Source organism: Urocampus carinirostris, chromosome 17 (genome assembly GCF_059441175.1).
Source record: "Urocampus carinirostris isolate Australia breed hairy pipefish chromosome 17, RoL_Ucar_1.0, whole genome shotgun sequence".
In the NCBI taxonomy this organism is placed as follows: Eukaryota; Metazoa; Chordata; class Actinopteri; order Syngnathiformes; family Syngnathidae; genus Urocampus; species Urocampus carinirostris.
Window position 1 is genome coordinate 7,355,675 of NC_142365.1, and position 17,863 is coordinate 7,373,537.

General features: G+C 41.5%; 1 long non-coding RNA gene across 1 annotated transcript; it reads right to left on the minus strand.

The window, feature by feature from the left end:
- Positions 1-3,216: 3,216 nt before the first annotated feature.
- On the minus strand, positions 3,217-17,409 carry LOC148349064 (uncharacterized). The gene is made up of 3 exons (XR_015847327.1): positions 16,958-17,409; positions 4,606-4,874; positions 3,217-3,760 (listed from the first exon to the last, which is right to left on the minus strand). It is a non-coding gene; the product is annotated as an uncharacterized LOC148349064 (long non-coding RNA).
- Positions 17,410-17,863: the final 454 nt, after the last annotated feature.

Sequence of the window (17,863 nt, forward strand, 5' to 3'; positions counted from 1 at the left end):
TTCTTTGCAAAAAGCTGGGCAAAATATACTGCAGTTTTGTCTCTTTGACTCTCCAATCTCCTTGCTCGTCTTTGCTTGCACAACACAATACAGTGACATCTAGTGGTCAAATATTCCACACTGTCTCTTTAAAGAAATACACAAACGGGTAGAAAAATAAAAAAACACAAAAACTCACACACAAAAACTGATAGACAAAAAAATGAACAAACACATTGACAGACACAAAAAAACTAACTTGTATAAGTCCTAAATAAAAATGTGTGTTTGTGCGTAGTGTATAAATCAGTATAAGTGTGTCAATGAATGCTTATTTTTTGTGCGATTGCAAATTAATCTAATGTGTTATCTGATGTAACTCAACCTGAATATGACGTTGCGTGCCAAAGCTCTCCTCACAACCTACATGATTTTGATAGAAATGTCCCCTTTTTTAAAGAACTGTAAGCAAATTGACTCTATTCCTCCCCACCTGAGTGACACAACGAGAGTTACCTGCGACACGTGTGTGACGTCACAATGCTTGGCTTCTTTTTGTCTATTTAAGCTCAGTGCTCTCATTTTTCATTTGTCAGTCCGTCAACGAACCTCTGCCCCGTAAGACGTGGGTTTTGACTCGGTCCTGTTTCCTTTTGGTATTTCCTGTCCGGTATGGTTCCTATTTATTTTGTCCTGTTTAATATCGGTTTCCAGTTTTGTTCCCGTCTAGTCTGTCCTGTTTAATTTCTATATCATATTTTGATATCAATCCTGTCCGTCCCGTTGTTTAATATCGGTTTCCAGTTTCGTTCCCATCTAGTTTGTCCTGTTAATTTCGATATCCCGTTTTGATATCAATTATGTTTGTCCTGTCCGGTATCGACCCCATCTGTCCGATATCTGCTCGGGCAATTGGTATCAATCTCGTCGGCCTCTGGCTTCCTATCATTCCACGCCAGACTGCTGCCTAACATGCATGACTCCCCATTTTCCGTAAAATAAAAGGCCTGTGTGAGAAACGTCACGCATTGGGGTCCTGATCCTGTTCCGGTTCTTGACATTACCATTATTCCTCTTGCCATGAGCTGTACGGACTGTGTTTTATTTTGTTTATCTTTTTTTCCCTTCCCCTTTGTGCGGAGCGCCTTTTTTAAATTCCCCCTTTCCCCCTAGTAAAACTGTCGATGCTGCTCAAGTGTCCACGTTTGGGTTCAACTTTGGGTTCAGTCTTCTTTACCACAAAAATGACACCTGGCATTGTCCCTTTTTGTAATTGGAAAGAAAATGTCCACACCATGGTTCAATTCCTGTTTGACTCTGTCATTTTTAGATTCTGGTAGGGGGGTGCATAGTTTTGAACCTCTTCTGCCTGACAGGCAGCAGGAGGCCGTGTAGTGAAAAATGCTAAAAGTGTGCCTGTCACCAGGGTTGGGTAGGGTTACTTTAACTGGATTACTTTCAATGACTTTTGGATTACTCCAATGCCAAATATGCTAATAAAAGACAAAAGAAACTAAATATGAATAAAATGACGAAATTTTGTGCAGGCTTGAGGAGTAACGGAATACACGGAACGGCAAAAATGATGTATGCAAGCTGTTTGGATTTATTTTCATTTTGTTTCTGTCGCATTTTATGTTGGTTTTGCCGGAGATCAAAGAGATCAAAGCCAGGAAAGAAAGCTTACCGCGTGTTGTGAGTCATCATTATATTCATATTTAGTTTATTTTGTCTTTTATTAGCATACTTGGTATTGGAGTAATCCAAAAGTCATTGAAAGTAATCCAGTTAAAGTAACCCTACCCAACCCTGCCTGTCACACACCCGAGCATAATTGAGAGTGGTAGAGAGTGCTGGGTGAGAGAGAAGGGCTGCGCTATCTACATGGAGAAGCAGTGCCTTGAGGAAATTGGTTGAGTAGCGAAGTATCAATCCCAGGGACAATAGCATCAATCCGATCCGATTACTTGCTTCGTATCAATAATATCGATATATGAACCGAGCTGCCGACCTACTTTCTGTGGAAAAAAAATGATTTGACCTAGGGTTATCATAGACTCGGATGAAGATTACAATTACATCATGTTTGTGATCATGTGCAGACTCAAGTAAAATATATTTAGGTTGTCACATCACGTGCGCACTCATCAAATAAGCCCCGTGTTTGTAAGCGTTTTTTGTACATGTGCGCAAAAAAGTTGATGTCAAAGCATAGCTATGTCCTTAGTTCAGGAGAACATACCAAAGAAAGTACACGTTGGCCTGTGGCCAGATGCGCATTTTGTTAAAATGACACGCATGTGAGTCGGAGCGTCTCCGACAATTTCTGCAGAGCAGTAGCTCAGGAGGTAGAGTGCTCGTCTTGGGATCAAGGGATCCCAGTTCGAATCCCGGCTCGTCCGTGTTACATGTCGAAGTGTCCTTGGGTAAGACACTGAACCCCTAATACCCCCAATAAGCAGGTTAGCGCCTTACATGGCTGCAAGGCTGCTATTGGGAAATGTGGAGCACATTGTAAAGCGCTTTGGGAAGTCATTGACTTGAAAAGCGCTATATAAATGCAGATCATTTCATTTCATTTCATAATAATAATAATAATAATAATTTCCTTTGTATTGTCATTCTTTGTAAGAACGAAATGTCGATACACCTGACAGGTTGCTCGCAGTTTTTGAGGATTACATTTATAAATCAGTCACATGTATTCATTATTATTTTGCACTATCTGAAAATATGTTTCACAAAATATTGTTCTTTCAACAAGACTCTGTGATTTGACAGAAATAAACGAATAATAACAGAGTATTGTTTAGATTTGCTAATTCTGGTTTGGGCGTCTAGGCCACTAGGGGGCAGTTGACTGACATCCTGCAATGGAGCTTTTCTCTCAAATTAGAGGGTAAAGAACATCTTTGAGTAATGGAAACTTTTCCTGCTACGTGTGTTTCTGTATTATTTGTCTTCCAGATAATTATTTATCTATAAAATCAATACACATTAAAATAACCAGTGTTGATTCAACAATCTGTGGATAAGGATCATCTGTCTACTGAGGCAGTGATAAAGGTTTACACTTTAAGTGTTAAATTGAAATTACAACTGGATACCTCAAAATAGTGTTGAAATAACACTTAAAAACCTTTAACACTACCTCAGTGAACACGTGGAACTTACTTACAGAGTGTTAAAATAATACGGGTCAAATTACTCTGTAAGATGGATGAATGAATGAATGAATGAATGAATGAATGGCCTTTATTGTCATACAATTATAACGAAATCCCAGGGCAAGTAAAACAAGATAAAAAGATAAACAAGCAGAAGGATAAAAACATTCATATTCATATACACATTTATATTAATGTTATATAAAAAAATGAGCATATTCATTTTGGCAATTGTACAGAACATTATGCTTATAAACGTTGTAGATTGAACTGTGGATTGAAGTTCAGGGTGATAATAGATTTCGGAAAGGAGCTGTTCCTCATTCTATTGGTTCTTGCTGTGATGCACTTGTAACCCCTTCCAGAGGGCAGCAGGTCAAAGAGTTGGGCACCTGGATGTAACCTGTCCTTGATGATATTTCAGGCTCTGCTGAGGCAGAGAGTAGAGTAGATGTCCATCAAGGAGAGGACAGGACAGGCAATGATGTGCTGTGCTGCATCAATGTCCTCTGCAGTCCCCCTCTGTCTGCCTCAGTGCAGCTCCCATACCATGTGGAAAGGAGAAGGTCAGTAGGCTCTGGGTGCATGAGTGGTAGAAGGCCAGGAGCAGGTTCCTGTTTTGGAGATTAGGACCAACAAACATGGATATAGATAGATGGATAGATAGATAGACAGACAGATACTTTATTTATCCCCATAGGGAAATTCACACTTCCAGCAGTATCCTTGTGTTAAAAACAAAATAAAAGATATAGAAATCAAAAATACCCAATATAGCGTGTTAATAAAGAGCATTTAAATAACGTTACGAAAAATACACACTGTAATAAAATAAGGTAATATGCAAATGTGGGGTTGGGGTTTAATGTGGGCTTTTACTCCCCCGGGTGGAGGTAAAGAGCCTCATGGCATGAGGGAGAAATTATATCAGTCTGTCCGTGGAACAAGACTGTGACAGCAGTCTTTCGCTGAAGCTGCTCTTCTGTCTGGAGATGAAGCTGTGTAGTGGATGTCATAAGATAAAAGGGGGGTGCTTTGGGGGTGTTTTTCTACACATGGGAAAGGACGGGTGCACTGCATTAAAGAGAGGATGACCAGGGCTGTGAACTGTGAGATTTTGGGGAACAACCTCCTTTCCTCAGTCAGGATATGTCAACCTCTTTCCACACCCTTACTGTTGATTTAATGCAATAAGAAAATCATTAGTTGAAATTTGGGCATTTATTCTTTTTTTTTGTTTTGGTAAATCTTTGTTTAATGAACTTCCTGCTCAAATACTCCCCCTAAAAGAGAATAAAATACCCTCATCTAACTCTTAACAACCATTAAAAGCATTCACATGCACAAACACATCGAGTGCACTGACTAAATTGTGTGAATGTGTGTGCGCAGACGCATTTAAGCTCAGCTTTCCACTGCGCTCACATCCTTAAGTGAGCGTGACATCATGGCTACACACCTGCAGCAGCCAACACGCGTCAACATGTCAGCCGCATGTTTCTGCATGTCCTCGCCTTCGCGCAGACGCGGCCGTCCTCGCGGGACTGCGGTGGCATCTCCTGCGCCCTGAAAGATGCCACCTGCGAGTGCGTGCGGGTGTGACAGAGATGCCATTCATGAGTGGGGATTGTGTCGTAAAGCTTGCAAATAACAAAGTTGTGTTGCCAGCTCAGAGGAAGTGGAGGTGACCTCCTCCTTCCACTTGTTCGCTTTGCTGTTGGTCACCGTCTGAAAACAAACACACACAAGCCACACATTGGATTCCTTGTGCGACACAAACATACACTTGACATTTCTTACCCGGCTCATGATAACTTGCATGTCTTGTTTTCATTGCATGGGGGTGCTTTGGGGGTGTTTTTCTGCACATGGGACAGGATGAGTGCACTGCACTAAAAAGAGGATGACTGGGGCTCAATGTTCCCTCTAATTTTCCACGGGTCTGAGCGTTCACACAAAGTCGGTGAGCAACGCTTGAAACAACAGTGAGCCTCCATAATCCCAAGTGTGGCAAGATAATTAATTATCAAACATGTCCAAAACTTGACATCAAGTTACATTTTGCTGAGTTTCCGGCAATGCAAAATGATTTTTCTCTTTTGAATGAATTGACTCATGTACTATTGCAAAGGTTGTACGGCCTACATACGTCGTTTGTTCTTACAATTCTTTCACAAGATATCCATTTCTTTTTATTTCCTGATATATTTTGTCGCATAATACTAACATTTTTGGGGGGCTTATTTAGTCGGTTGTAAGATACAGAACTGTACTTAATCACATTTTTTAGTGGAAGTACAATGTTGGCGATTCACTTGAAATAATTGGAAATTATTTGAATGCAACACAAACTTTTTATTCTTTTTTCTGTGTTTTTTTTTCTACTTTTTTTTTTTAAATTCCTTTAAAAAAATCTCATTGTGTTTATTTTTTCCGAGCTGTTACTTTTTTGTTGTTCTCTATTTACTTTTTTCCTACATTTCTTTCTTTTCTTTTTTTCTGGCTTTTTTCAAAATGTTTCGTTCTTTTTTTCTCTTCCTTTTGTTTCTTTTTTTCTCAGATTTTCACTACTTTTTCATTTTGGTATTTTTTTCTTTTTTGATCTATTCCCCCCTTCCTTTAAGTCATTTTGTGCATAATTTTACTTAATATTTGGTCATGTTGGGATTAAAGAAGCAAAAACAACCTGAAGAGCCGTTTAGGACCCTTTTTAGTGAGCCGAGCCGAAGAAGCCGGTTCTCGACATACCCTACTAACTTTACTCAACTTCGTTCGACTTCAAAATACCGCATTTAGGACACAACGTCGGGGGAACCCGTGTATTTTTACTTTCATGCACTGTAACTTTGACTTAAGTCGCTTCTTAATAAGTAATTTTGAGCCCTCATTTTTGTGCGCTGGCTAGATTTTCTTGTGCGCCGAGAATGCGCTTAGATTTGGTGAAATCCAATGGCATTATTTGAAACTGCAGGTCATTGTTTGACATGATGCATCTTATTTTTTTCAGGTGCTTCTCTCAGCTTTGTCTTGCAGGACGTATTCAATTTGTTGGCATGCGGGATTCAGCCCTAGGTTCGTAGTTTGCTCACCCCTGCTCTAGCTAGATAAACCTAGGTATGCTAAAGTTCCTGCTGCAAAACACATTTTTGAATTGTCTCTGTGAAATATGAAAAAATATGTTAGCTAGCATGTCGTGTTAGCCGGATGTTCTTTCCTATAGTAAATACAAAAACCTAAGGACAAAATAATGGTGGCTGAAATATTTGTTGTGCCTTGTTTTCAAGCATCAAACAAAGTCCAAATTGTGGGCAGAAATTGAATTTTGTCGTGGTTGTTTGAGCTAGCGCTACAACTTTTCTGTGAATAAAACCAAATTTCCCAGTATAACCATGTTACGTTCCCGACATCGCCATCGCTCGCCACGGAAGTCCCACTTCCGCGTCTGAGCAACCTACGCCCCGCGACCAGCGATCTCCGGATCGTGTGTGCGCTCCTTTCCCTTCTTAGGCGGTATTAGCTCAGGAGGTAGAGCGCTCGTCTTGGGATCAAGAGATCGCAGGTTCGATTCCCGGCTCCTCTGTGTTATACATCGAAGTGTCCTTGGGCAAGACACTGAATCCCTAATGTCCCCAATAAGCAGGTCGGCGCCTTGCATGACTGCTGGCCGCTATTGGTGTGTGAGTATGTGTGTGAACGGGTACGTGTGAAGCACATTGTAAAACGCTTCAGGAGGTCTTCATTGACTTGAGAAGCGCTATATAAATGCAGATCATTTACCATTTACCGTTTACATTTCTTCCCAATAAAACTGCGAGAAATGTTACGTGAGTGGGTCCTGTCTCCGTTCTGGTCCTGACAGACCCTCTATTTGATTGATGGACAGCTCCCCAGTCCAATTGATTGATTGGAGCTCTGTCCCAATACTTTTGGGTGCCTAAGAGTGTTGACAACATGATGAATGATGTCTGTGTTGGATGTTTATGTAAGGCTGACTGCTAGATTGGCTGTTGTTTCAACCCTCTTGGGTGATGGGGGAGGTGGGGTGTCCTAATGAGTCATGGGAAGGATCAGCGAGCAGCAACGACCTTTCTGGGCAATAACGCTCGCAAAAAATTCCACCGCTTGTACGTCAATTACAATGCCTGCGTGCTACATGCTACGCTAGCAGAATGTTGCTGGCTTTTGCCAAGGTCTGCCCTTTGTCGACGTTATCAGATGTGTTTTTTTGGACGTCTGCGTTTTTTTTGTGCTTTTGTAGCATACTGCCTTTGCCAATTGGGGGCAGGTACTTTTGGAGGAGGAGGGAGTGTTGCTTCTGCATCTTAATGCAGACATTAGCTAACGTCTACTAGCTTTGGACTGGTCATGCGTTTACCAGAACAAAATGCCGACTTGGGTCCACTTTGCAACTCTAAATATAGTCTCATACCTGTCAACCTGTACGTTTTTGCCGTACAAAGTACATTTATTATGCATTTTAAGATACGACTTACAAGAAAATCTGTACGGAAAAACGCAAAATTGTCAATTATGGGTACCATCCGGTATACACCGACTATCACGAAACGGCAAATCAATCAAGTCAAACGAGTTCGAGTTGTGTAGTGAAAGGAAGTCTGTCTCTTTTTAGAGAACCGGCTTTTTCGGCTCAACTCATTAAAGAGAGCCGGCTCTCAAACGGCTCACTTGCTTTGATGCATTATATTACGAATTATTATGTTGTGTAAAGTAGTTAAGAAAAAAAGGAAGTATAAAAGAATAAAATGAAAAAAGACAGGTTTGTGGTTATCCCTTTAATCAGTATATTACCAACAATAATTTAATCCAGAAAATGAATTCATAATTTAAATAAGAAAATGTATTATTCTACTTAATTATATTTGCATGTATTTTTTCCTTCCACAGTGAACGTCCAAGCTACTTTTTTTATAATAAACCTCATTTATGTCGAGCAACTCAGTATCTCACAACAAAATGTTAATTAACAATATACATGATATAACGAAACACATGTACAATATAACATGTTAATGTCACAATTGCCCTATTTGGAACACCTGTGGCAGCTTGATTGGCACCAACAGCCCGGACAAGCTGATTGGTGGCCACACCCTTCTCAAGCCCCCGACTTCAGTTCAAACTTTGTCAGATCGTTGTGAGCTGTTGTGTTTCACTCAGTGAGCGTTCCCGTCCGACTCCATCCCTGTTAAAACCTGTTTCCTGCCTGATTCCCGTTTTTCAACCCGTTTCCGAACCTGACTACGCCTGTTTTGCCTGCCGCCTGCCTACGGCTACTATTACGAACTCGACATTGCCTCTGATCTCCAGCCCTGGTCAAACGACGTGCCATTCCCGCCTGCCTTCTTCCGACACGCTCGATCCCGCTCTCCGCCAGTCTTCGGATCAAGAAATCAAGCAAGCCTTACTCTCACCCTCTTTCAATAAAATCTGAGAAACGCCTGCAATTGAATCCTGTGTCTGTTCTGGTCTGTGACAGTTAAACTACATAAATAAACACGTTTGAAAAAAAAATATGGTGTAAGATTATTTTGTATTTTGTAAGGGAAAATACGACAGTTTGTAAGAACATGGCGCCGTGGAGGTTGACAGGTATGTAGTCTGATTCTGCTTTTTCTTTGGATTCTTCTCACCGTTATACGTTGTGCCCAAACCCTTCAAGTGACATCACTATTTGTTACCCTGTAATCGTTTTGTTATTCCATTGCAGTGGTGGTCTCGAGTGTGTTGTGTTATCCAGGGGTAGTCGGTTCACCCTGTGAGCCAGCATGGGCAGTGAGTCAGCTTTTTATGAGTCTGTCCATTCACTCTCGCAGGTGCTGAAAGTGTCAATCAAGTCAGCCCGGGACCCAAAAGCAGGTTCAATCTCAGCCGGAGAGGCAACAGGAAACAGCGCCGGAGCCGGTGGCGCATTTTTTTACAAGCTGCTCGACATTGGATAGGACGCCATTACGCGTGCTGGAAAAGTTTTTTGATTCTCGGCCAGCTTTATTCGAGCAACAACATCCATCACGCTGCGGGAGCTTAGCAACATGCTAACAACAACAATAATAACCTCGCCAAAGTCAAACAAACAGCACGAGTACGACAACATTTGGAGCTGTAGCATGATATAGAGGTTCCAATAATAGCAGGGATTGCTTATTTTTACACTTGGATGTTAAAATGTCGCTTGAGTGATAGATTGGACAGTTTTAGTTTAATTCCAATTCCAGCTGGTTAATTTTGAATGGGTTGGTTCTTGAGGGTGTTTGCTCGCATTGGCGTTTCCCAAAAATTACGCCAGCAAACAATGTTGTTCCGAAATCATTCTTACGTGACATTTGCTGATTAAAACCTTCAATATTTTGATGACATACTGTCAAAAAACAAGACTTACATTATTTTGAGCAACTGTATTCAGTAATTAGTACGGGTGTTTCGTTATGATGTTTTCAGTACCGATCCTAGTCCATTTATTTTTTGGTATAATTGAATATAATACATGTGTTTTTTTGTTTTTTGATAATGATTATTTTTCTAAAATTTTAATGTTGCCAATACTGTCATGATTACTGATGTGAATGACCTGTGCCCGCTCATTTGGCGCCAACCGCCGCGGGTTGTGATTGGCTCCCTGTCACTATTTGAACCCAGTCCTGTCAGTCCCATGCTGTCCGTCTGCGAACCTCACTGTATACTAGGCAAGCCCTTTTCGACCCTGACTCCGACCTAACCTGTTTTTGCTCCCGTCCGTCTCCAGCTACAACCTGGTTTGATCCTGACCATGTCTGCTCTTCCGTCCCAGCTTACGACCTCTTTTTGCCCCTGACTACATCTACTCTCAAGTTCTGGCTTACGACTTGTTTTCGACCTGACCACGCCTTGCTCTCCCACTCTACCGACCAGTTTTTCCGTCATCGCTTGCTACGGAAGATCCACTTCCATGTTCGGATGACAATCCGAGTACGAGAGCTTCTTGCTTCCCCCGTCCAGCGAACATTGCATCGTGCGTGCAGCTCTACCTCTCTCTTTCAATAAAACTTGTGGTAAACGTCACACAAGTGGGTCCTGTTTCTGTTCGGGTCCTGACAAATTCAGGTTCCTTGGGTCGATTAGAATTTTATTGTCTTTATTGTCATTGATAACAACGTAGTGAACATGGTTTGCAACATTGAACATGGCACCCCAGGAATAACACGTAAAAAAAACTTTAAAGAAAAAAAGAACGTAAAAGAATGATAGTATAAATAGGCATACATTTACAAGGTATTGCTTGGTCCACGGTTGCCATGGCGCCCAATTGGCCCCGCCCGTGTGGCGCCAGCTGCGGCTTGTTAACAGATTTGCCTTCCTTCTAATTAAGCTCATTAATCTCACCCTTTCTTGGTCAGTCCGTCAACCTCTGCCCCGTAAGACGTGGGTTCTGACTCGGTCCTGTTTCCCGTTGGTATTTCCTGTCTGGTATTGTTCCCGTCTATTTTTGTCCTGTTTATTATTCTCTCCAGTTTTCGTTCCCGTGTAGTTTGTCCTGTTTAATTTCGATATCCTGTTTCAATATCAATCCTGTCTTATCTGGTATCGACCCCATCTGTCCGATATCTGCTCGGGCAATTGGAATCGATCTCGTCGGTCTCTGGCTTCCTGTCTTTCCACGCCAGGCCGCTGCCTAACATGCATCACTCCTCATTTCTTGTAAAATAAAAGCTTGTCTGAGAAACTTCACGCATTTGGGTCCTGATCCTGTTCCGGTTCTTGACATTACCATTATTAGCTTGGTGCATTGTAAAAATAATGCTTTGACAATAAACGCAATAACATTTAGCAGCAACGGAAATTCTCAAATAAGTTGATAAAAAATATATCAAATTTGGATTATTTTTCATGGGGGGATGATTACAGAATCATCATATCATTTGTTTCCCTTAATGTATTTATTTAATTTTAGTTTTTTTGCACTTTTTTTTTTATAGTATTCACTTTTTCTTTTTACCGTTTATTAATTTAATTGCAAATTTCTCAAAGACATCTATTTAGACAGCGTATATATATATCTATATATATATATTATTATCAGTTGGTCAAATTTATTGATATTTTTTATGTGACTTTTTTATTTTAAAAGAAAGAAACTAGAATAAGATGAGACTTTGTCTTGCCACTCGAGAATTTTGCCTATATTTATATATCATTATTACCGTATTATTATCAGTGATATAATTATAATCATCACACACACTAAATAGGAATTTAAGAGGTGTATGTATGCAATGCACTGCTTTTATATGAGAGTCAACATCAGACATTTGGATGAATTCCAATCCTGGATTGGGGGCTGATATTGGACCAATATCCAAAATTAACATCAAATCGGAACGACCCCTATTTTTAGCAGACCTTTTTGAATTTACCCTTCCACTGAAAGACCTGGATAGCTCTTCAAATACCCACTAGGAATGATTTTATATCACATTTCTGCAAATATGTCCAAAATACCTCCAAGATAGCAGCCGCTTGTTGGGCTTCCGGTTGATGCGATCGTGAGAAAATCACAGCTTAAACAAGTGTGTGTAGTGTAAGTGTGTGTCCCCTGTAGCAACAGTGACATGTTTCCTGCCCAAGAGACTCCAATTGAGACTTCTTCCTTTTTTTTTTTAATCTGACAGCAAATAATTTAGTGTTATCATTGCTGGCGTTGGCCTCTCATATTAAGAAAAAAATGCTCTCACGCTTATCGCAGCTCACAATAATCACATGTGGTCAAAATGAGAGGCGACGCCACATGATGACCCCATGGGACAAATGGTTAAAATTGGTTGGATTGCAATACATGTTAGACTTTGTGAATGGGAAATGGGTATTTCCCGTGATCTGCATTTGACTCATGCTACAACATAGGGATGGCCAAATACTGATACCACAATCAATAAAACATTTCTCAACGACTCACTTGGAGTAGTGTGGAAGGACAGTGGAAAAAACAGATCAGCGTAGTAACGGATGTCTTTATTCGGACAGGGCCTTGTACACAGGAAGTCAGGTAGCAAGGCAGTAATGTGGTCCAAGATGCAGACGAGGGGTCCATGGTCTGGTAAACTCAATTTAGCAAAGGCAACAGTGCAAGCATCTGGCAGGCGGTGATCTGGGAGGATAGGCAAGGGTGCGGTACAATGGAATAACACGAAGGCTGAGACATAACAAGGAAGTAACAAGGAAGGCAAACGAACTAGCACAGAGCCAAGGGGATAGGTTGTTTAAACAGTGATGAGGGAAAGTCGTGATTGGAGGGTAATTAGTACAAGTGACCGCTGCTGTGAGAGAAAAATTTAACAAAGAAGTGAGTGACCAAATAAGGTAACGTCCAAAGATACTGAGGAGAGAAAAAGAAAACGGGAAAGGGAGCCTGCAGAGGCAGAGGAACATGACAATTTCAGGACACTGAATTTAAAACATAAATGTGTCAATGCAATATTAAGGAAAAATATTGCACCTCCCGTGACCCTACTGAGGATAAGCAGACAGATAATGGATGGATTGCATGAGGATTTAAAGGTATTTTTTTGAAAAAATATCAGTCAATTTTTGCAGTGAAAAGTGTCATGAACTGGAACAGGATCAGGACCCAAATAGAATAGAATAGAATATACCTTTATTGTCATTGTTACAAAATGGGTTAACATATTGTGACAACGAAATTGGGCATGACACTCCAGTTTTACACATTCACAGTGAGGTAAAAAAGCCAAGAAGATAAAGGAACAGAGAAGATAAGGTTATAAAAGAAGGAGGATAAGGCTATAGTTATAATTTACATGGTATGGTATTTACACAAGAAATGTCGGCATGTGGGATGTAACATACAGTTGTTATCGTAATACCGTTGGTATCGTAAGGGTTGTGCAATATTGCATTTGGTGTTTCTCACACAAGCCTTTTATTTCATGGGAAATAGGGAGTCACACACATTAGGCAGCAGTCTGGCGTGGAATGATAAGAAGCCAGAGATCGATACCAATTGCCCGTGCAGATATCGGACAGGACGGGACAGACAGGATTGATATCAAAACAGGAGATCGAAATTAAACAGGGCAAACTAGACAGGAACGAAACTGGAAACCGATATTAAACAACGGGACAGACAGGATTGATATCAAAACAGGGTATCAAAATTAAAAAGGACAAACTAGACGGAAATGAACTGGAAATCGGTATTGAACAGGATAAAATAAACGGGAACCATACCGGACAGGAAATACCTACAGGAAACAGGACCGAGTCAGAACACATGTCTTGCGGGATAGAGGTTCGTTGACAGACTGACCAAGAAAGAGTGAGAGCACTGAGCTTAAATAGACAGAAAGCCAATCTGTCAACGAGCCGCAGCTGGTGCCACACAGGCGGGGCCAATTGGACGCCATGGCAACCGTGACAGGTTTCCATGTACTAAAGTATGTGGTATCAATATCAATGACTACTCAAGATTAGGGTATTAGTATGAGTATTGAATTTGAAAAAATAAACGATTAAATGCAATATTTGGGAAAAATATTCAGTTAGGATTTTAAGGTATTGTGTTTTTTTTTTAATATCGGTCATTTTGACAGAGGAAATGAAATTTAATGTACTAATGGTTTTGGGATGTGGTATCAATATTAAAAACTATTCAATATGTATGTATTGATATAGGAAATGGGAAGCACGGCGGCGCAGTGGTTAGTGCGTGTGCGGCACAGTTCTAAGGTCATGGGTACCAACCTTCCTGTGCGGAGCTTGCAGGTTCTCCCCGTGCTTGCATGGGTTTCCTCCGGGCACTCCGGTTTCCTCCCACATTCCAAAAACATGCATGTCAGGTTAATTGGCCGGTCCAAATTGTCCCTAAGTGTGAATGGGTAAGTGGATGGTTGTCTGTCCCTGTGTGCCCTGCGACTGGCTGGCAACAAGTTCAGGGTGTCCCCTGCCCACTGCCCGGAGATGGCTGGGATGGGCTCCAGCACCCCAGCGACCCTATTGAGGATAAGCGTTACAGATAATGGATGGATGGATATGGGTAATTAAAACGATAATGTGATTGCATTACAACGGATGAAAGTAAAGACCAAAACGTCCTTCAAAATAAAGTACTTTTTTTGCAGCCGACACTAGTGTAACACATTTTTGATGATTTTTGCATTAGTGGATTTTTAAGTAGAATTTTCATTCATCTGCAGCAGACATACTGTTTTTGTTGGAATTTTCTAATTATTTTGAATTTAACTGATGAGAAAAATCGTTATTTCCATTTTTTGTGCGTGTGTCAAGTGCAGACTTTGACTCTCGAAGCCCTTTTCTCAAATGCGAACTTTTATAGACGATGTAACAAGTGTAGCTCTATGTTAAAGGGGCAGGACGCGTGCCACACGAACAACACTGCTGGCCGCCGCACACGATGACGAAAGTCAGTAAACACTTTAACATGATGATGTGTGTGCTGTCTTGGCTTGGCAGACTCATTGGGTGAAGCGGGGGGGGCAATAGTGGCAGAGGTTAGTTTTTCTACACAATATTTGGTTTTGTGTGGCTACAGCCAGGGAAAACCTGAGACTGGTCCAGCCGCTGACTCTGCCGCTTGTAAATCTGACGTTTTCGATAGTTTTCAAACATTATGATGATCTTGGAGCGGTTTAGACTTTTTCTTAGTCCTGTCCGTGTGAATGAAAAGTCCACGTTCCATCAATCACAGATCAATCACGTGTCGTCAACAAGTTAACAAGTGGAGTGTGTGTTGTTATAGTAAAGCTTCTTCATCATGGAATAGACATGAGTCACTTGAATGTTCGTGTTTTATGATGTCACGCGCACACCCAAACACTGTAAAAAAACGCTGATGGCTAAAGCTGTCAGGACCAGAACAGGAGGAGGACCCAGATGCGTAACGTTACTCACAAGTTTATTGAGATATAGAGGAAAATCAGCGCCAGCGATCCGGTGCCCGCTGGACGAGGGGAGCAAGCCGGGATCGGATAGTGTTCTGAATGCAGAAGTGGATCTGCCGGAACGGGAGATCGTAGCGTGATTAGACGGGAAAAACATGTCGTAGCCGGGACGGGAGATCAGAACGTGGTCAGGGTCAAAAACGGGTCAGAGCCGGAGACAAACGGGGAAATCAGGAACGGACGAGTGGAAAACGGGTGACCAAACAGAACCGGCGGGAGTCAGAGTCAAAAATGCTTGCTTTGTGTATGTAATTCACCCTGGTCATCCTGAAAGGGGGATACCACTTGTGAGGTCCCTTCTCAAGGTTTCTCTTTTTCCTCACGCTGAGGTTTTTGAGCTGTTCCTTTCCCGCATGTTGGTTTAAGATCAGGTAATTGTGTCATTGTAATCCTGCGCAGTCCTTTGAGACATTTTTGTGATTAAGGGCTATATAAATAAATTTGACTTGACTTGACTTGACTTCTGTCTCCATTCTGGTCCTGACACTTTCACAGCCCTCTATTTTTTCTGTTTTCTTAGAAAGGCCGGACGCCACCGCTGTACGTGACATCATCACAACATCATGTCCGTCCCAAAAAGGGAAAAAGCGAAGAGTTAGCGAAGACCTCCATGACACACACAAGAAGAGGAGGGCGAGGTATGATGTCGCAGGCCGGGAATATCCCGCAATCCCTTCAGACGGGGATGCATGATTGTTTGATCCAAGCAAAGTGCAAACACATTGTTACCTCTGACCCGCTTGAAGGCAATGATGATCCGCTTAAACATGCCACAGCACTTCAAACACTTAGGATCGAAGTCGGCGGGGTTTTCTTCCTCGCATCCTCTTCCTCAAACAATACCATTTGACATTTGGATGACCCATTTCTACGCTTGACTTAGAGTCAATGCTCGTCCCGATACTTTTGGCCACGATTCGGGATTCAAGTCAAGGCAAGTCAAGTCATGTTTATGTATATAGCCCTTAATCACAAAGAGTCTCAAAGGGCTGCACAGACCACAGATTATTGCAAACAAGCTGTTCTAGTAATTATCTTAACGTGTGTTTGAAACGACAGATAGGGGTCAAATATGACACCGAAATTTTTGACTGAGTCACTCTGGGTGATTTTACATTTGTCAATATTCAGAGCAGTTTTTGAGAAGAATTCATGGCATTTAGATGGACTAATAACTAACATTTCAGTCTTTTCAGAGTTTGGGCGCAAGAAGTTGAGTGACATCCATTCTTTTATCTCAGTGAGGCAGGCCTCCAAATTTCCACAGTTTAGTGTGGCAGATTCCTCCATCGGAAGATATAGTTGAGTGTCATCTGCGTAGCAATGGAAACTGATATTATACTTGCTAATGATATCACCTAATGGAAGCATGTAAATGCTGAAAAGAAGGGGACCAAGTACTGAACCCTGCGGAACACCACAGGTAAAACTAAAGGGCTTAAATGTCATTTCACCATATTTAACACAGTGTGTCCTATCTGAGAGGTAAATGGTAAATGGTCTGCATTTATATAGCGCTTTTCAAGTCAATGAAGACCTCCCAAAGCGATTCACAATGTGCTTCACACCCATTCACACACACACTAACACTCACACACCAATAGGGAGTCAGTCATGCAGGGCGCCTACCTGCTTAAACACACAAAAACGGCTAGAGATACATGCCCAAAACAGAACACAGGAAGTCGTGCCCAGACTACTCCAGTGGTTCCGTGGACAGCGATATTTGCATCAATATACTTTTTTTTTATGAATTAAGTTTTCTTTCTTTACCATGAGGGGGTGCTCAATAATACACAATGTCCCCTTTGGGTTTCATGGAGACCAAATTTAAATCCTGACCTGTATTCTGGACTCGTCGTATTCTTTCTTAGTGAGAGGCGGTCACTGACTGGTGGGGGACACCGGACTTGGCTGGACTGAAGAAGCACTTGAGCTCGATGTTCCTCCACCTCCAAACTTTCGTGCTCTCTCAGGATCTGAACCATAAGAGGACGGCTCCTGAGAGACCAATCCATTTTTCCAACCGGTCTAGTAAGATATTATGGTCCACAGTGTCAAAAGCAGCACTAAGGTCCAGCAGCAGCAAGAGTGATGAAGCTCCGGAGTCCATTGCCAGTAGAAGATCATTGGTTACCTTAATCAGTGCTGTCTCAGTAAAGTGGTTAGCCCTGAATCCTGATTGCAGAGATTCGATCGGATATAAAATCATTCAGCTGCTGTGCCACAACTTTTTCGTGTCAAGACTATACCAAGTTCAACATGTTTGACCTGCTGAACATTACAAGGTTTTGAGTTCCAAAAAGAAATGATTGATGAGGGTGAGCGCTTGATGATGATGTCACGCTATGACATCATAAAGCAGGTTTTCACATTTGACTGTTCCTGTTGGTGCAACTGCCATTTCTCGACATGTTATCCCAAGCAGGCAACATTGCTCGATAAAAAATACATTCTTACCCCAAGGACAGAATTTTTTTCTAATTTTAAAGGGACAGTGTGTTACTTGACCACTAGATATCACTGTATTGTGTGGTGCAACCAAAAACAAGTTGCTAGAAAGCACAAGGAATGATACATGAGGCTCAAAGCTACCAAACCTCATAATTTTTTCTCTCCTATCTTTGCCCAGCCTTTTGCAAAGTTTGTGTTATTTGGGTACTCGTGGCAGCAGCAAGAGGGCGGACATATATGCCAGCCCCCTCTAGCTGAGGCTCAAGACATGTAAAATAAATGCAAATTTATCAA